This window comes from Macrobrachium rosenbergii, chromosome 18 (assembly GCF_040412425.1).
Source record: "Macrobrachium rosenbergii isolate ZJJX-2024 chromosome 18, ASM4041242v1, whole genome shotgun sequence".
Lineage (NCBI taxonomy): Eukaryota > Metazoa > Arthropoda > Malacostraca > Decapoda > Palaemonidae > Macrobrachium > Macrobrachium rosenbergii.
Genome location: NC_089758.1, coordinates 23,773,388 through 23,789,946, shown reverse-complemented (window position 1 = coordinate 23,789,946; position 16,559 = coordinate 23,773,388). Strand labels below are relative to the sequence as shown.

The 16,559-nt window shown below is 36.2% G+C and overlaps 1 protein-coding gene across 1 annotated transcript in view; it reads right to left on the bottom strand.

The window, feature by feature from the left end:
* The window catches only part of LOC136848202 (nephrin-like), a 423,011-nt gene extending 406,709 nt beyond the window's left edge, over nucleotides 1-16,302 (bottom strand). Inside the window, exon 1 of the mRNA XM_067120514.1 lies at nucleotides 16,247-16,302. The gene's annotated coding sequence lies outside the window, so the exon portion shown is untranslated. The remainder of the gene's footprint in view (nucleotides 1-16,246) is intronic.
* Between the last annotated feature and the right edge of the window lie 257 nt (nucleotides 16,303-16,559).

The following is a 16,559-nucleotide window of genomic DNA, read 5'->3' as shown; positions in this document are numbered from 1 at the left end:
ATATATATATATATATATATATATATATATATATATATATATATATATATATATATATATATACATGTTATATATACATTATATATAATTATATATACACATAATATATATATACATACATACATACATACATACATATATATACACACTCGTACACACATATACACATACACACCCACCGTGCATATGTATGAATATACGCACACGCAAAAACACATTAAGAGAGACAGCAGCCACTATCCATAGAAACTCCCAAACGAAAACATTCAATGGACGAGCAAAGGTTGCAATACAAGATCCTACCATTGCAAACAATGGAAATGGGAGGTTTATCCTCAGTTGCGTTTGGTCCATTATCGTGTGTATTCATATACCCTCTTCACCCAATACCTTTCGTCTCCTTTCTTTCGCTTGGTCTTTCTTTTACCCTCTAGGGGGCAATGCGTATTGCGTTACCAGCAATACCAGAGCTCAGTGCTGGGGAATGGGTTGCACCGAAGAAACCACGGTTTGGCTTTTTTATGGGCTGTTGCATCTCTCTCTCTCTCTCTCTCTCTCTCTCTCTCTCTCTCTCTCTCTCTCTCTCTCTCTCTCTCTCTTTCCGATTTTTTCATAAACTGTTCTCACACTCTCCTCCTCTTGCCTATGTATTTTTTTTTTATAAACTCTCTCTCTCTCTCCCTCCACGATTTTTCTTATAAAGTGGTCTCTCTCTCTCTCTCTCTCTCTCTCTCTCTCTCTCTCTCTCTCTCTCTCTCTCTCTCTCTCCACGGTTTTCTTTATAAACTGTTATCTCTCTCTCTCTCTCTCTCTCTCTCTCTCTCTCTCTCTCTCTCTCTCTCTCTCTCTCTCTCCACGGTTTTCTTTATAAACTGTTATCTCTCTCTCTCTCTCTCCACGGTTTTTTTTAAATTATATCTCTATCTCTCTCCATGGTTTTTTTTATAAACTGTTATATCTCTCTCTCTCTCTCAATCTCATGGGTTTTTATAAGCTGTTACCTGCCCTCTCTCTCTCTCTCTCTCTCTCTCTCTCTCTCTCTCTCTCTCTCTCTCTCTCTCTCTCTCTCTCTCTCAAAACTCCGTCTGCTACACAGGTTTTACGCACTGTATATCACGCAAAAATCAAAAGCTTAAAGAGAAATTAGCATAACAAATTTTTAATAAGTATAATTCACACAACCTTTTGCCATAAAAGCGAGTTTTTCGGCACAGAATTACATTTGGTAGATGTCTCTTGGAAGGGACAAAGCAGTCATAGTATATTTTACTCAATTCAACTCTGGGTGTTTTTTTTTTTTTTTTTTTATCTCAATTTGCTTTTCTATCTTTTTGGGCCTGATCCCCACTGAATAAAAATGTATTTAAGCATTCTCCTCGAACAAACGTTTAAATTAACATTTTACAAAAGCCCTGTTTACTTTAGTGTACATCGCACATAATCCCATTTGCATGTTTGTTTTTAAATTTATGTACATACATTCATCTCTTTTTTATATGAGGTAGGTTAGTTTTAAGTATGTGTGTTACAATTTCACAAGAAAATCGTTTCATGTACGTACGTTGCAATTTCATAAAAAACTAGTTTCAGGTATATATGGTGCAATATCATATGAAACTAGTTTCAGGTATGTAAAGTGCAATTTTAGAAGAAAATAATTTCAGGCACAAACGTTGCATTTTTATATGAAACTAGTTACAGGTACGTAAGGTGCAATTTCATAAGAAAATAGCTTCAGGTACATATGTTGCAATTTCATAATAAACTAGTTTCAGGTATGTATCGTACAATTTCTGAAGAAAAAAGTTTCAGGTACATATGTTTCATTTTCATATGAAACTAGTTTCAGGTACATATGCTGCAGTTTCATAAGAAAACAGTTTCAGATACAGAAGTTGCAATTTCGTAAGAAACTAGTTTCAGGTATGTATGCTGCAATTTCAGGAGAAACTAGTTTCAGGTACGTATGTTGTAATTTCACAAGAAACTAGTTTCAGGTGCACATGGTGTATTTTCATATGAAACTAGTTTCGGGTACATATGTTGCGATTTCATAAGAAACTAGATTCAAGATGCATGTTGCAATATCGTAAGACATTAGTTTCAGGTACGTATGTTGGAATTTCATAAGAAACTAGTTCCAGGTACATATATTGCACATTCATAAGAAACTAGGTTCAGCCACGCATGTTGCAATTTCAGGAGAAACTAGTTTCAGGTACACGTGTTGTAATTTCCCAAGAAACTAGGTTTAGGTACGTATGGTGCAGTCTCAGAAGAAAATAGTTTCACGTACGTATGTTGCATTTTCGTAAGAAACTAGCCTTAGGTATGCATGGTGCAATTTCATAAGAAACTAGTTTCAGGTGTGTATATTGCAGTTTCATAAAAAAATAGTTTCAGGCAAGTATCTTGCAGTTTCATAACTAGTTTCAGGTACGTATATTGCAATTTCATAAGAATATAGTTTCTGGTACATATGTTGCAATTCCATATGAAACTAGTTTTAGGTGCGAATGTTGCAATTTCATAAGATACTAGTTTCAGGTACGTATGTTGCATTTTCATAAGAAACTAGTTTCGGGAACATTTGTCGTGTTTTCTTAAAAACTTAGTTTCAGGTACGTATGTTGCAATTCAGAAAAAACTAAGTGTTGAAAATGTTTAATACTAGTTTTGGATTATTTTACGTTAGAAAATAAAAAGTACTACAACAATTAAAGTAATGAAACTCGACCAATTGTCAAGAGGAAAAAAAATAGGTTAATCTACAAAAATACTCTTCCCTTTCATACTTAAGAAAATAAAGAGCAATATAACCATTTAAAGTAATGAAACTTATCCCAATCTCAAAAGAAAAAAAAAAGGCTAATCTACGAAAAATACTCTTCTGTCTCATACAGCTGTACCAGACGATTATGGCCAAGAATAATTCAATTCCAGTTTCTCTCGACACTTTCCTTGGAGGCAAATTGATGATTCAACGATTCCAGGAGCCTAATGGACGGGCCGAAGTCCATAACATTTCCAGGTATACCAATACTAATTGGCCAGGCCACTTAATGGCCCATGTCAATGTGATGGCCTCTGAATACGTCCGCCGAAAAGACATTGAACCAACATGGCTCCAGTTAATAAGGAAAAATCGTTTATGGCCGGTCACTTTGAGGATTATGGGTTTTGATCGCCTATCAGGGTGTACTATTTTGTACTCTTGCGATGAGTACATTTTCTATATACGGAATGGATAAATTATTTTGTTTGTGGTTTGGTAAATGACTGAACTTTTGAAACAGGTTCGAAGTTTCGGATATGGCACTGAATGGAGAGCATTTCCATTAATATTCTGGCCTATTAAGTTGTACTATTTTGTACTCTTGCGATGACTACGTTTTCTTTATAAATACGGAATGGATAAATGATCTTGTTTGTGTTTTGGTAAATGAATGAATTTTTCAAAGTGGCTCTATATTTCAGATATGTCAGTAAAAAGAGAGGGTATCCAATAATATTCAGGCCAATTAGGTTGTGCTATTTTATACTCTTGCGATGGGTACATTTTCTATATACGGAATGGATTATTGATCTTGTTTATGTTTTGGTAAATGACTGAACTTTTGAAAGAGGTTCGAGGTTTCGGATACGGCAGTAACTAGGGAGGATATCCATTAATATTCTGGCCTATTTGGTTGTACTATTTTGTACTGTTGTGACGAGTACATTTTCTAAATATGGAATGGATAAATGATCTTCTTTGTTTTTTGGCAAATGACTGAACTTTTGAAAGAGGTTCGAAGTTCCAGATATGGCAGTAAATAGAGAGGATATCCATTAATATTCTGGCCTATTAGGTTGTACTATTTTGTACTCTTGTGACGGGCACATTTTCTAAATAAGAATGGATAAATGATCTTGTTTGTTTTTTGGTGAAGGTTCGAAGTTCCAGATATGGCAGTATAGAGGATATCCATTAGCATACTGGCCTATTGGGTTGTACTATTTTGTACTCTTGTGATGAGTACATTTTTAAAAATGGTATGGATAAATGTGGAATGGATGAATGATATTAATTGATTTTCTGGTAAATGACTGAACTTTTGTGAAGAGCTGCGAAGTTTCAGACTAGGCACCAAATAGAGAGAATTTCCATGAATATTCTGGCACACACGGGAAAAATTTCAATAACTTTTCATTTCCACACAATCTCAAATATTAACACTGGCATCAAACACAGCCAACATATAACGAGAAAATTCATCCACCACCCTCTTTTACTTTCGCGAAAAGTGCCTTCTAAAACCCTGCACCTGAGAGCCTCCATTCTTTTTATTCACCATCAAGTACGCTCAAGACCACAATATCATTATGTTGCACATGACCCCAGCACCCGTTACAGGCACAGAGATCCAATACCGCAGTAAATTTGCAGTATCTCCGAACTGATGCTCTTGGCTGTTGACAGGGATGTCAATAGCCCCTACCTCGGGTAGAGAAGCCGAGTAAGATATTTCGCGGCTGTTCTGGGATATCTGGATATCAGAAAACGATTCCTGGAAAGCAAGGCTGGGCGTCCACTCTGCTCTTTTATTCCTGCCTCGCTGAGAATGGGGGACTTCTCAATACAACAGTAAACAATGAAACTTTATTATATGAAAGGCGATAGAAGTATTCTGTTCAAACAAACATACAAATGCCAGAAGCAAAGGCAGGAGTTAATTGCAATTCATTTTGTTAAGTGAACTGCAATTCGTTTTGTTTAAGTAAACGAACTGCAGCGTCACATTTCGGTACAGACGGCTCATCAACAGCACATCAGCACCTTCAGACACACTCTACCACTCGTCTACAAATACTGAAAATATTGCACTCATCTATGTGCTTCCCGATTATCAAGAGCCTTCCAGCACACTACAATTTGCTTTTCTTTGGTAAATCCAGCTAGCAGCGCCCCCCCCCCTCTCTCTCTCTCTCTCTCTCTCTCTCTCTCTCTCTCTCTCTCTCTGCTGTTCCACCCTCTTGAGACTTGTAATAAACACCTATTCACCAAACTTGCACCCTTCTTTCTGCCTATGTTATCAGACTACTTCAATGCAAAATGTGATATTAATTGTTTCACTAATTAAAACTTTTTGTCACTTCCTACACGTAACTCAACATTTCTCGAGTTTTTTCGAGGTCATATATGTTGTGGAAGATAAACACTGACTTTTTTTTACCTGCAATCTCGTTGTTATTCACATAATTGGCCATTTTCTTAGTAATGTAAATTGTTTAGCAATTATACAAGTGAAACCAACAGCCTACATTCTTACAGACAGACGGAGAGACGGACAGACAGACAGAGAATAAATAATAAACAGTTTTACTTTGGGGAAAGTACGGTTTACCATGCCACTGTTAACACTATTAATGCATGTCATTTTAAAGGAGCATTAATCACTCAGGTCTCTCTCTTTGCCTATTTCGCCAAACTATTATTGCGACCTACAACAGTCGACTAACGGCCAGGCATCCAATATACTGCAAAGGTCAACAGGGTCAAAATGGGATTCCTAGAATAAGGTTCTAAATCACTCCCGTCCTTTCCAAGGTTCGAACTCGTGGTTCTTGGACAAACAGACAAACGTTTGAACAGACTAAGCGCCGTTTCTGACAAAGAATCAAATAACAGAAATAAAAATAAAAATAAACTTATTCCAGAAAGGATAAAGGGGTTTCCAATATCCATTTGAAACTTTCATAATCTCTATCTTCGTCATTATGCAAACGGCTGTGAAGATCATCGTAGAAAGCGAACGATAAACAAATCATTATTTTTTTTTTCGCTTCGTACGCACCGAGCTTAAAGGTATTTAATACAATTAACGACGAAAGTTCACCCAGTCGGATAACTCATTCAGATGGTGCATCATTGTAACAGCGTGAATGCCTTACTAAAAGGCCCATATTGTCCTCCCCGGAATTCTCACCTCTATCAGGTGGCAACACTGACACCTCTCTCTCAAGGTGGCAACAGCGACTTCAAGTTGGAACCTCGACTATGGGGACATTCCAAGTATAAATTCGCTTGACATCGATGCGTCAGTTCGTTGATGTCATGTGATTGTTTTATGTTACAGTAAGATTGTGAAAGCAGGGATTTCGCGAAATCACTGAAATTTTCAGGGAATTCGCAAAATCACCGATTCACTTAGGAACATTTGATCCCCGAGAGGCTACTAATCAACACGGCGAAACAGTCATTCATCTACACTGTTTTGCCGTGTTTAGTACTAGCCCCTCTGGTATCAAATATCTCTAAGTGCATTTGATCCTCTGGTGGCTAGTACTAAACACGGAGAAACGCATTTGATCCCTGAGAGGTTAGTACTAAACACGGCAAAACAGTGTAGACGAATCACTGTTTCGCAATGTTTAGTACCAGGCCCTCGGTGATCAAATGTCCCTTATTGAATTGGTGAGTTCACAAATTCCCTGAAAATTTCAGGGATTTCGTGAAATCCCTGGATTCACAGTCTTACTGTAACATACATAAGCGGGGCAATCTTCATCTATATTTCTTCTGAAGAAGGGGCAGTAACTCTAGAAATAACTAAATAAGAAGGGTCTTTTTACCTTCTGCAATATTCATTATAGCATAAGTCCTGCCATAATCAAATGTTGCTACCTTTTACGAATAGAATAGAATACAGAATTTAGGCCAACGGCCAAGCGCTGGGACCTATGAGGTCATTCAGCGTTGGAACAGAAATTGACAGTAAGAAGGTTTGAAAGGTGTGACTGGAGGAAAACCTCGCAGTTGCACTATAAGCTAATTGTTAGGAGAAGGTGGAGAGTAAGATGGGAGAAAGAGAATATGAAAGGAGGTACACTAAAAGGAATGACAGAGGTTGCAGCTAGGGGTCGAAGGGACGCTGCAAAGAACCTCTTAACACACTCAGATAGGCATGAGCGAAATGTATATTAAACAGTAAAGATACTAGATATAAATATAAACTGCATCTTTCGTAATGTGCCCAGGGCCCAGACTAAAAAAAAAAACCACCATAAAGATATAAATATAGGCGTTCGTGACTCTGCATAATTATGGCCCGGAGAGAAGTCTTAAGATCCTTGTTAGCACTTGCCTTCTGTTCAGCAACCCAGTCCCGCCAGATTGCACTACTCGCCGATAGATGGCAGCACTAAGCAGCTACTTTTTTTTTTGTTTTGACTGCATGACGGGGAATAGATTCCAGATAATGAAGTCTCCATTGCACGTGGAATTTTTTTTTCCTCTGATTAGGTCTTGCAACTTTATTTTCCAAGCTCTGGAATACCTTCAGAGATATCTTTGTTTTATTCTGAAATGCGTAAATCTTTTTTTGGATCAGAAAAGATCACAAAATGTTTACGCTACTAAAGATACGATAGTGCGGTGTTATTATTATTATTATTATTATTATTATTATTATTATTATTATTATTATTATTATTATTCAGAAGATGAAACATAGTCATATGGAACAAGCCCACTACAGGGGCCACTGACTTTCAAATTCAGGCTTCCAAAGAATATGGTGTTCATTAGGAAGAGGAGAAGGTAATGGGAAATACGGAGAGAGATCTCATTCATCAAAATGCAACAATAAATTTAATATATTAATATATAGATACAAATGTATCAAAATGCAAGGAGAATTGCGTTAGGGTAGCAACGCACTGCAATTCTCCAGAACTTTTGAAGTTCCAATTGCAAAACATTCCCAGGGAGAATGTTCGGTAGAGGTTACAGACTTGAAAATCTCTCAGCCTTAGATCAAGGCTAAAACAGATAAAGTGCTTCGACAATTTTCTTCGACCACACTGACACATTACTACATTGGTAACTTCATTAATCTATTTCAGTGCAGGCGTGAACGCCCGAACAGATGGAATATATAAATTAAAATTTCTTCATTCTCCTTGATTGCTTCTTTTATTATTTTTTTTTTAGGAGAAAGCTGTTATCTAATGGATATGAGTGGGCTATATGAAATTTAATTACTTTCTATAACATAATTTTATTATTTGTGATTCTCCTTTTGCACAAGAAAAGTCATAACTAGACAATTCGAAGAGAATTGAGATCTAGTAAAGGTGGAGAAATGAATAACTGACCCAAAATCATAACGAAGCCATAAAAAATACCCTTTAATTACGAAAACGTGTGAAATTTGCATAATGGACAGGACAAGTTGTAAATGGAAATACACAAAACAGCACAATGTGGAAGTTTTCTGCACACAGTTTTCATCCATGAAACTGTGCATGTATACAGCCATGTTCTTTTGAATACATTACTGAATAAATACTATGCCAGTTGCCACATAGCATAAAGGAAAACATACTCACCTTATCAGTACAAAAAATATGATTTATCATACTGCTCTGTACCAACACGATATAGTTTAGCACAGAAAGGGTCATTATTATTATTATTATTATTATTATTATTATTATTATTATTATTATTATTATTATTATTATTATTATTATTATTCAGATCATGATCTCCATTCATACGGAACAAGCCCACCAAACGGGCCACTGACTTGAAATTCAAGCTTACAAAGAATTTGGTACTTATTTGAAACAAGTAACAGAAGGCAACATGAAACAGAAAGAAGGGATCAGTTTTTAGACAAGGACAGAAACAAATCAGCAAAACAAACAGATCAGAATGTAAGTAAGTTATTAAAATACAAGGGGAATTGTTTTAGGGTAGCAATCTGTTGGATCTTTGCTTGAATTCTTGTAGTTCCAATTGCACAACGTCCTCCTCAGGGAGGCTGTTCCAGAGTCCAACGGTGTGCGGAATAAAGGAGGACCTCTGGAACTGAGAAGTTCGACAGCGAGGCACATTTACCACATATCGGTGCTGCTGTTCAGCGAATCTGGTTGAACCCGGCAGGAAAAGAGGATCGGGGATCAATTGTGATGGTGACAGATCTCTTTTTAAAATACAACTTACGAAAAATTGATACAAAAGAGACAATCCATCGACTGTCAAAGCCATCACTGATAATGTTAGGAAACAGAAACCTTCCACTACGAACCACTCTATCTAAAAGAGATAAATCTCTAGTAGAGATTCAAATTTAAATTTTCAACATTATAATAGTTCTGTAAAAACTGGCTAAGTAAAATACAAAACCTTTACACACACACACACACACACACACACTCACAAAGGTTGAGTCCGTAATGAATGTTTGCTCTTCTAATGGAAAGTTAACAGCGCTTTGCGTTATTCAAAAGGAAAACGAAGTTAAAGGACGAACGAAGTAATTACGGTGAGATAAAATGAAGACCCGGATGGGGGAAGCCAAAATACTGGCTAAAGAAACACTGGAATAACACGAGAGGGATACAAAAGAAGAAGAAGAAGAAGAAGAAGAAGAAGAAGAAGAAGAAGAAGAAGAAGAAGAAGACGCCTGAGAGTGCGAAAATAACATAAAGTCAGGGAGGTGGGAAAGGGAAATAAACGCTGGTAAGAAACGGATTAAGGAATTTAATGACGGTCGAGAATGAAACTCGAGGGGGGAAATGAGGTGAAATTTTTTTCATATTGCGCTTTTAATTAAGGAGGTAAGACGACTGTGACCCCTTTCACGTTGCCCGTAAATGATGCGTCCACACTGCAGTCAAACATGTCATAAACACGTCGACAAATTATCACATACACATTTCACAAATAGGTTGGATACAAGTCAGCAACATATTGGCATTCCGGGCGACTGTACTGTAAAGGTCTTCCACACTTCAGTAGAATATGTCATAACCATGTCGGCAAATTATCACACACACTTCACAAACAGATTAAATACAAGTCAGCAACTTACTGGAAGTCTGAACGACCACTTTAAGAGCGCATCCACACTGCAGTAACACATGTCATAAACATGATGACAAATTATCACACACAATTCACACACAGGTTGAATGGAAGTCAGCAACATGTTGGCAGTCCGGGCGACTGTACTGTAAGGGTGCTCCACACTGTAGTAAAACATGTCATAAACATGTTGGCAACTTTTCACATACATTTCACAAACAGGTTAAATACAAGTCAACACTTATAGATAAACCTCACCAGAGATTCATAAGATTATCTAGCATTTTCCAAAGATTTATTCTCCACTTAAAATCACTGACTTGTTTTCAACGTGTTTGTGACATGTATACGATAAGTTTCCAACGTGTGTTCATGACATTTTCTACTGTAGTGTGGGCACTCCCTAAGAATGTGTTAGTGACATACCCAAAGTCTTGATTGCCTGTACGTTCACTCGCGTTACACTCTATTTGATGGATTTCATACAACTTACGAATAAGTGGACCTTTAAAAACTCTCTCTCTCTCTCTCTCTCTCTCTCTCTCTCTCTCTCTCTCTCTCTCTCTCTCTCTCTCTCTCTCTCTCGTCATTTCTGTCACGTAAACTCATAATCAAGTTATAGCATATTTAGAGGTTACTCGTGTGCCTTTACAGGCAATTTACAAGCTTATTACATGGCCATCTCAACATGAGACGCCTTAATATGATTAACGTTACGTAACCCACAGCATTAAATAGCTAAAACAGTAGACGCTGTTATTTGCTCCTCTTATATAAGCAGAAACATTTCAGAGGACTTATACATACCGTCCACCACCAGACCTTCGTGCCTGTAAACTGCACACTTTAACAGACAAAAATAGCGCACACAGATATGGCTTTCGCTTCCACTGACACCGTGATTCATCAATAGTGCACCAATATAACATGACGCATGTATGACCATTTTCTACGAAAATTTCGCAATGCTAGTAAGTGCTACCGAAAATAACTTTGTCCATGACCGTTCATGCTTGCTTGCCTGGCTGCTTGCTTCGTGTGGGGGCGTGTAAAACATACACACGCACGCAGACATATACACACACACAAACACAGTTTAAAGAAAATTTTTAAAAATCTTACAACACTTTTAAGTACTACGAAAATAACTTTGTCCATGACAATTTCTGCTTGCTTGCCTGACTGCTTGCTTCGAGTGAGGGGGTATAAAACACACGCACGCACGCTAGCAGGCACACACAAACACACACACAAACACAGTTATAAAAAACCCTACGAAAGTTTCACAACACTTCTAAGTACTAACGAAAAATACTTTGTTCACGACGATTTCTGCTTGTTTGCCTGACTGCTTGCTTCGAGCACGCAGACATAAACGCACACAAACACAGCTATAAAAAAAACCCTACGAAAATTTCACAACACTTTCAAGTTCTAACGAAAATAACTTTGTCCATGACGATTTCTGCTTGCTTGCCGGACTGCTTGCTTCGAGCGAGGGTGCGTAAACCACACGCACGCACACGGACACAAACACACACAAACACAATTACAGAAAAACGCTTCGAAAATTTCACAACACTTGAGTACTAACGAAAATAACTTTGTCTACGACGATTTCTGCTTGCTCGCCTGACTGCTTGCTTCGAGCGAGGGCGTGTAAAACATACGCACGTACGCACGCAGCCGCACAAACACAAACACAGTTAAAAAAAAAAAAAACGCATCGAAAGAGGGGAGGCGAGGTCCAAGTCCATGAAGAAAATTGACACAGTTGATTGCAATGGGTCCTTTTGATAGGAGTGAATAGAAAAACAAAAGGGTCGTCGCTGCAAGACAATTGAAAATAAATCGTCAAGCAGCGTAGCACAAAGAACACAACATACACACTTTTTTTTCTTCCTTTATTACCGTTCTTTCGCAAGACGACTGAGAATGAATTGTCAGTGTTAGTGTTTGTAACACATTCTGGTCTTGTATGATCTACAGTGAAAGAGTAATATATTCGGAAAATTAAGAGAACGTTCTGAATTGAAAAATATTCGTTTTTATATATGTATATATATATATATATATATATATATATATATATATATATATATATATATATATATATGTGTGTGTGTGTGTGTGTGTGTGTGTATATATATATATATATATATATATATATATATATATATATATATATATATATATATACATATATATATATATATATATATATATATATATATATATATATATATATATATATATATATATATATATATATTACTAATAGGACCTCAAGCTTTCTAGGACTGTTTGTCCTAGAAAGCTTGCAACGTTTTTTGAACAAATATCTCTGCTAGATACCATCCAGTCTGAATGAGGCCCTGTTAGTAATTGTATACATGTACAGAACAATTGTGAATGTTATAAAAAGTTAATATATAAATATATATATATATATATATATATATATATATATATATATATATATATATATATATATATTATTAACAAGACCTTATTACAAAAAATAAATAGGGCCAAACTGGATGACGAATTCTCAAAAAATGATTAAGATGCGCTTCTCGACTTCTATCTCACTGAGGATTGGTAAGTTAGTAAGGGAATCACTAACATGCATACGTAGCTGAGTGTTACTGGGTTAAACAGTGACTTGAAAGGACACTACATTTTCAGTCAGTGACCTTGACAGGAGTTGGTAAGTTGGAATAGAAACCCCAAAAATGGGGAGCTGTCACTATGTGACGTGGCTGATGTTTAGGAATTGCAAGAGTAGCTCTAAAAATGAAGATATGGCTGAGAGTCTCTTGGCTGAAGACTGACAGGTTAAAATAGGTGCCAAAAACAAATGGATAACCAGTTAGTGGTACCTCGCTGACGAAAAGGAAGTCATGGAAAATAGAGATACTGCAGATAGTTACGTGTTGAAGAATGAAACGGTGAAAAAGGAATACTGAAACTGGAGATACAACTGAATGTTATTAAGTGAGGAGCTGTACGTTGAAAAACGGATACGTAGCATTATTACTTGACAGCAGAATATTAAGTTAGAGATCTAACTAAGTGTTGGCTAAACTGAAAGAACTGTTTATTTGCATGAGAGTGGTAAGTTGTGACAGATCTGCAATTATTGAGGGCATAGGTGAGTGTTACTTGGTTGAAAAATATTAGGTTAATCGTGGAATTTTAAGCAATGGAGATATATCCAAACTATTACTTTGTGAAAAGAAAAACGTTCAGTTGAAAGAAGAATCATAAAAACGGAGATGTAACCGAGTTTTACTTGGTTAAAGACTGTTAACCCGAAACAGAAACTCTAAAATCAATGAAATTACAGATGAGTTTTACTTAACTGAGGAATAAGATATAAGCAAATGCTACTTGGCTGAAGAAGTCCAAGGACGGATCCCTAAAAAAAGTACAGTAGATATATGTGTGTATTCATTCCATGAAAAACCTCTATTCAGAGAGGAACCCTACAAACTAAGCAATAGATAACTTTTATTTGACTGGAAAATAATGAGTTGAAAAGCCACTCCAAAATATGAAGAGACAGCTGGTTGTTTCTGCTCTGCATGTTAAAGGACCTTATTTAGTGAAAACTTAATTATAAGCTCCTTGACTGAAGCTGAAAGATCCCCCCAAAAAATGGCTTAAAACGGGCAGATGAAAGATCAGTCCTTAAAAAAATATGTAAATGCAGCTGACAGTTACTCAACTGAGAGTAAGAGAACCTTAAAAATGGGCAGTACAAGAACAGACAACTTTCTGAAAAATGTCATCCCATTTCTTCTTATTAAAGCATTTCTCTACGCCGTTCATATTGCCAATTAAAAACAAGGAAAAATACATACGCAAAAAAAAAAAAATCGTCTTTACACAATTTAAAAGTCATGAAACTTGGTAGTTCAGATACTGCAACGAACTGGAAGGATAACAGATCCGGAAATGTATTCAGGATATAGTTCCGGAAATAACTGAAAAGTCCTCTATCGCAGGATATGGTTCAGGAAATAACTCTTGACGAGTCTTCTATTGATCTGTTCAAGCTTGACCAACGCAGGCAAGTCAACAATTTCGTAATCCAGGGAGTAAGGAATAGAAAAATGTTTAATTTTCCTTTCCCTGTGACCGAAAGATAAAAGACTAATGGCATCTGTGGCAAGCAAAAGAACATTATAAAATTGAAGTCATTTAATTTTATTTTCCCTGTGATTAAAAATAAAGGACTAAAGGCATCTGTAGCATGCAACATTAAATACATAAAATTTAACTTATTCAATTTTTAATTCTCGTTTCCCTTTGATTGAAAAATAAAAGACTAATGGCATCTGTGGAAAGCAATAGAAAACACACAAAATTTAAGTAACTTCATTTTCGTTTCCCTATGATTGAAAAATAAAAGACTAACGGCATCTGTGGCACGCAACAGAAAATATATAAAATTTAAGTAATTTAATTTTATTTTCCCTATGATTAAAAAAAAAGGACTACCGGGATCTATGGTGAGCAATACATAAAAAAACCCCATAAAATTTAAGCAATTAAATTTTATAGATTTTATATTGAATAATTCGAAAAGTAAATAATTTTGAAAAAATCAGCTATGCCAATTCAATCATACTTCAAGCCCAGACCACAGGTACTGATGTAACAGAATTCAAAGTAGATCTAAATACAGTTCAATAAAGCTGATTAAGAAACGAAGCTTATTTAAAAAAGCAAACTCCCTAAAGCATAAATATTCTGGAAGATTTCGAGCAATATTTTGCGAACGGGACACTATGTACGAAAACACTGAACATCACTGAAGACGAAATTCTGAACCTTCACGCAACCGAACTTCAAAGAGCATCCGAACACTGGCGCAGGCTGCAATTTACGTATGCCATCCTCGGTATGAATGCATTCAAATGCCCTCTCTGTACATATGTATGAGCATACATAAGTATACATGGGAACAGCATCCCAACAAACCCCCATGTTTGCCATTTGGAGAAGTACTGAATATTCGAATCCGTATGAGAGCCAGGTGAATGCATCAGTGCCGGGCCAGTTTCTTTGCTCCAGCCTGACCTCGTCCATATTCGAGTGTGACCTTTGTTGCTCAATCGGGGTAAGTAACGTTGCAAGTATGATTGCATATGAGAACACTACTCCCGTTCTTTGTGGTTCTGTTCTTCCAGATCTGTTAATTTATTTGAGATGTTTGAGTTAAAGGGCGTTGATTTAACTGCATGAAATCGTCGATGTTCAGTTATTTCTTTTTAATACATCATTTGAAGTGTTTGTTGTTTATTACATTACAGTATGCGTTGATTTTCTTCATCCACAATTTGCCATACAACTTTGGAATAATATAAGTTATATTTAGCCTAGGAACTAACAGAGAGAGAGAGTGTATATATATATATATATATATATATATATATATATATATATATATATATATATATATATATATATATATATATATATATATAATGTATGTATGTGTGTATATGCGTATGTGTTTGTACGGGCGTACGTGTGAGGTTGCCTGCATGAGTGTAATAAAACACCCACATATGTGTACGCATACGCATACAAATGTATATATATATATATATATATATATATATATATATATATATATATATATATATTTATATATATATATATATATATATATATATATATATATATATATATATATATATATATATATATATATATATATATATGTGTGTGTGTGTGTGTGTGTGTGTGTGTGTGTGTGCGTGTATTAAATAAACACCGCTTCATTACTTAACTTACTTCATTAAATGAAATCACTCGACAAATTGCTAAATCTTAACTATGTGAACAGCCCTAAAGTTCGAAACAAATTTCATCCCACAGAAAAAAAAAATTTATTTCTATCGACAATAACAAAAAAAAAAAAAACTTTAACGTGATACTTATAATGACTGTTCTTCACCGAAGATGATGACCAAGCACAACACAAACTTTGTCTCACACATCTTTTCAAAATGTTTCAGTTACTTTCCCATATCTGTTGAGTCTCGGTATCACAGCAACAACAACTACCAATTAAGAAGAATCATCCTTTTTATTTTTTATTGCGTCACTTTTTTTTTAACACGCGCTGGCGAGTCATCAGTTCCAAACTGGCTCGTGCGAATGAACTTTCCCGTGGGATAAGCATGTCTGCACAGACTGCTTTTAAAAACCTTGAAAAGAACAACAGACAAAAATGATTTAAAACTTTGTCAACACACTTTAAAAACAAGTTCTTTCCCCACGCAAGAACAGAGAACGTTCACCGTGCACCCGTAGGGAAATGATCGAACACTGGCGAGAAAGGAGAACAAGTACAAACGGGAGGCGAGACGCTACAATCACGGAAGAAACGTTGCTGCGGAATTCCGTTAGACGTCCTTGCTCGAACTGCGTTCAATGGCAAACTGAAGCTGGGAGCAAAGTCGAACCTTGTCTGGGGGATTTGGCGGGATTCGAGTTGCCAAAAAACCCCCTTCACACCTCAGCCAAGTTCGGCCTCGCTCGGCCACTGACCAACAAAGGATATGGTACTTGAAATTCCTTTCAGTTTATTATTTTTTGGCATCATGGTAACACAAATGCTTGCGAAATTATTAGAGATAAATGAGGGCAGTGGAAAATTGTGGTAAGTTGTGCTTTCTATGAACAC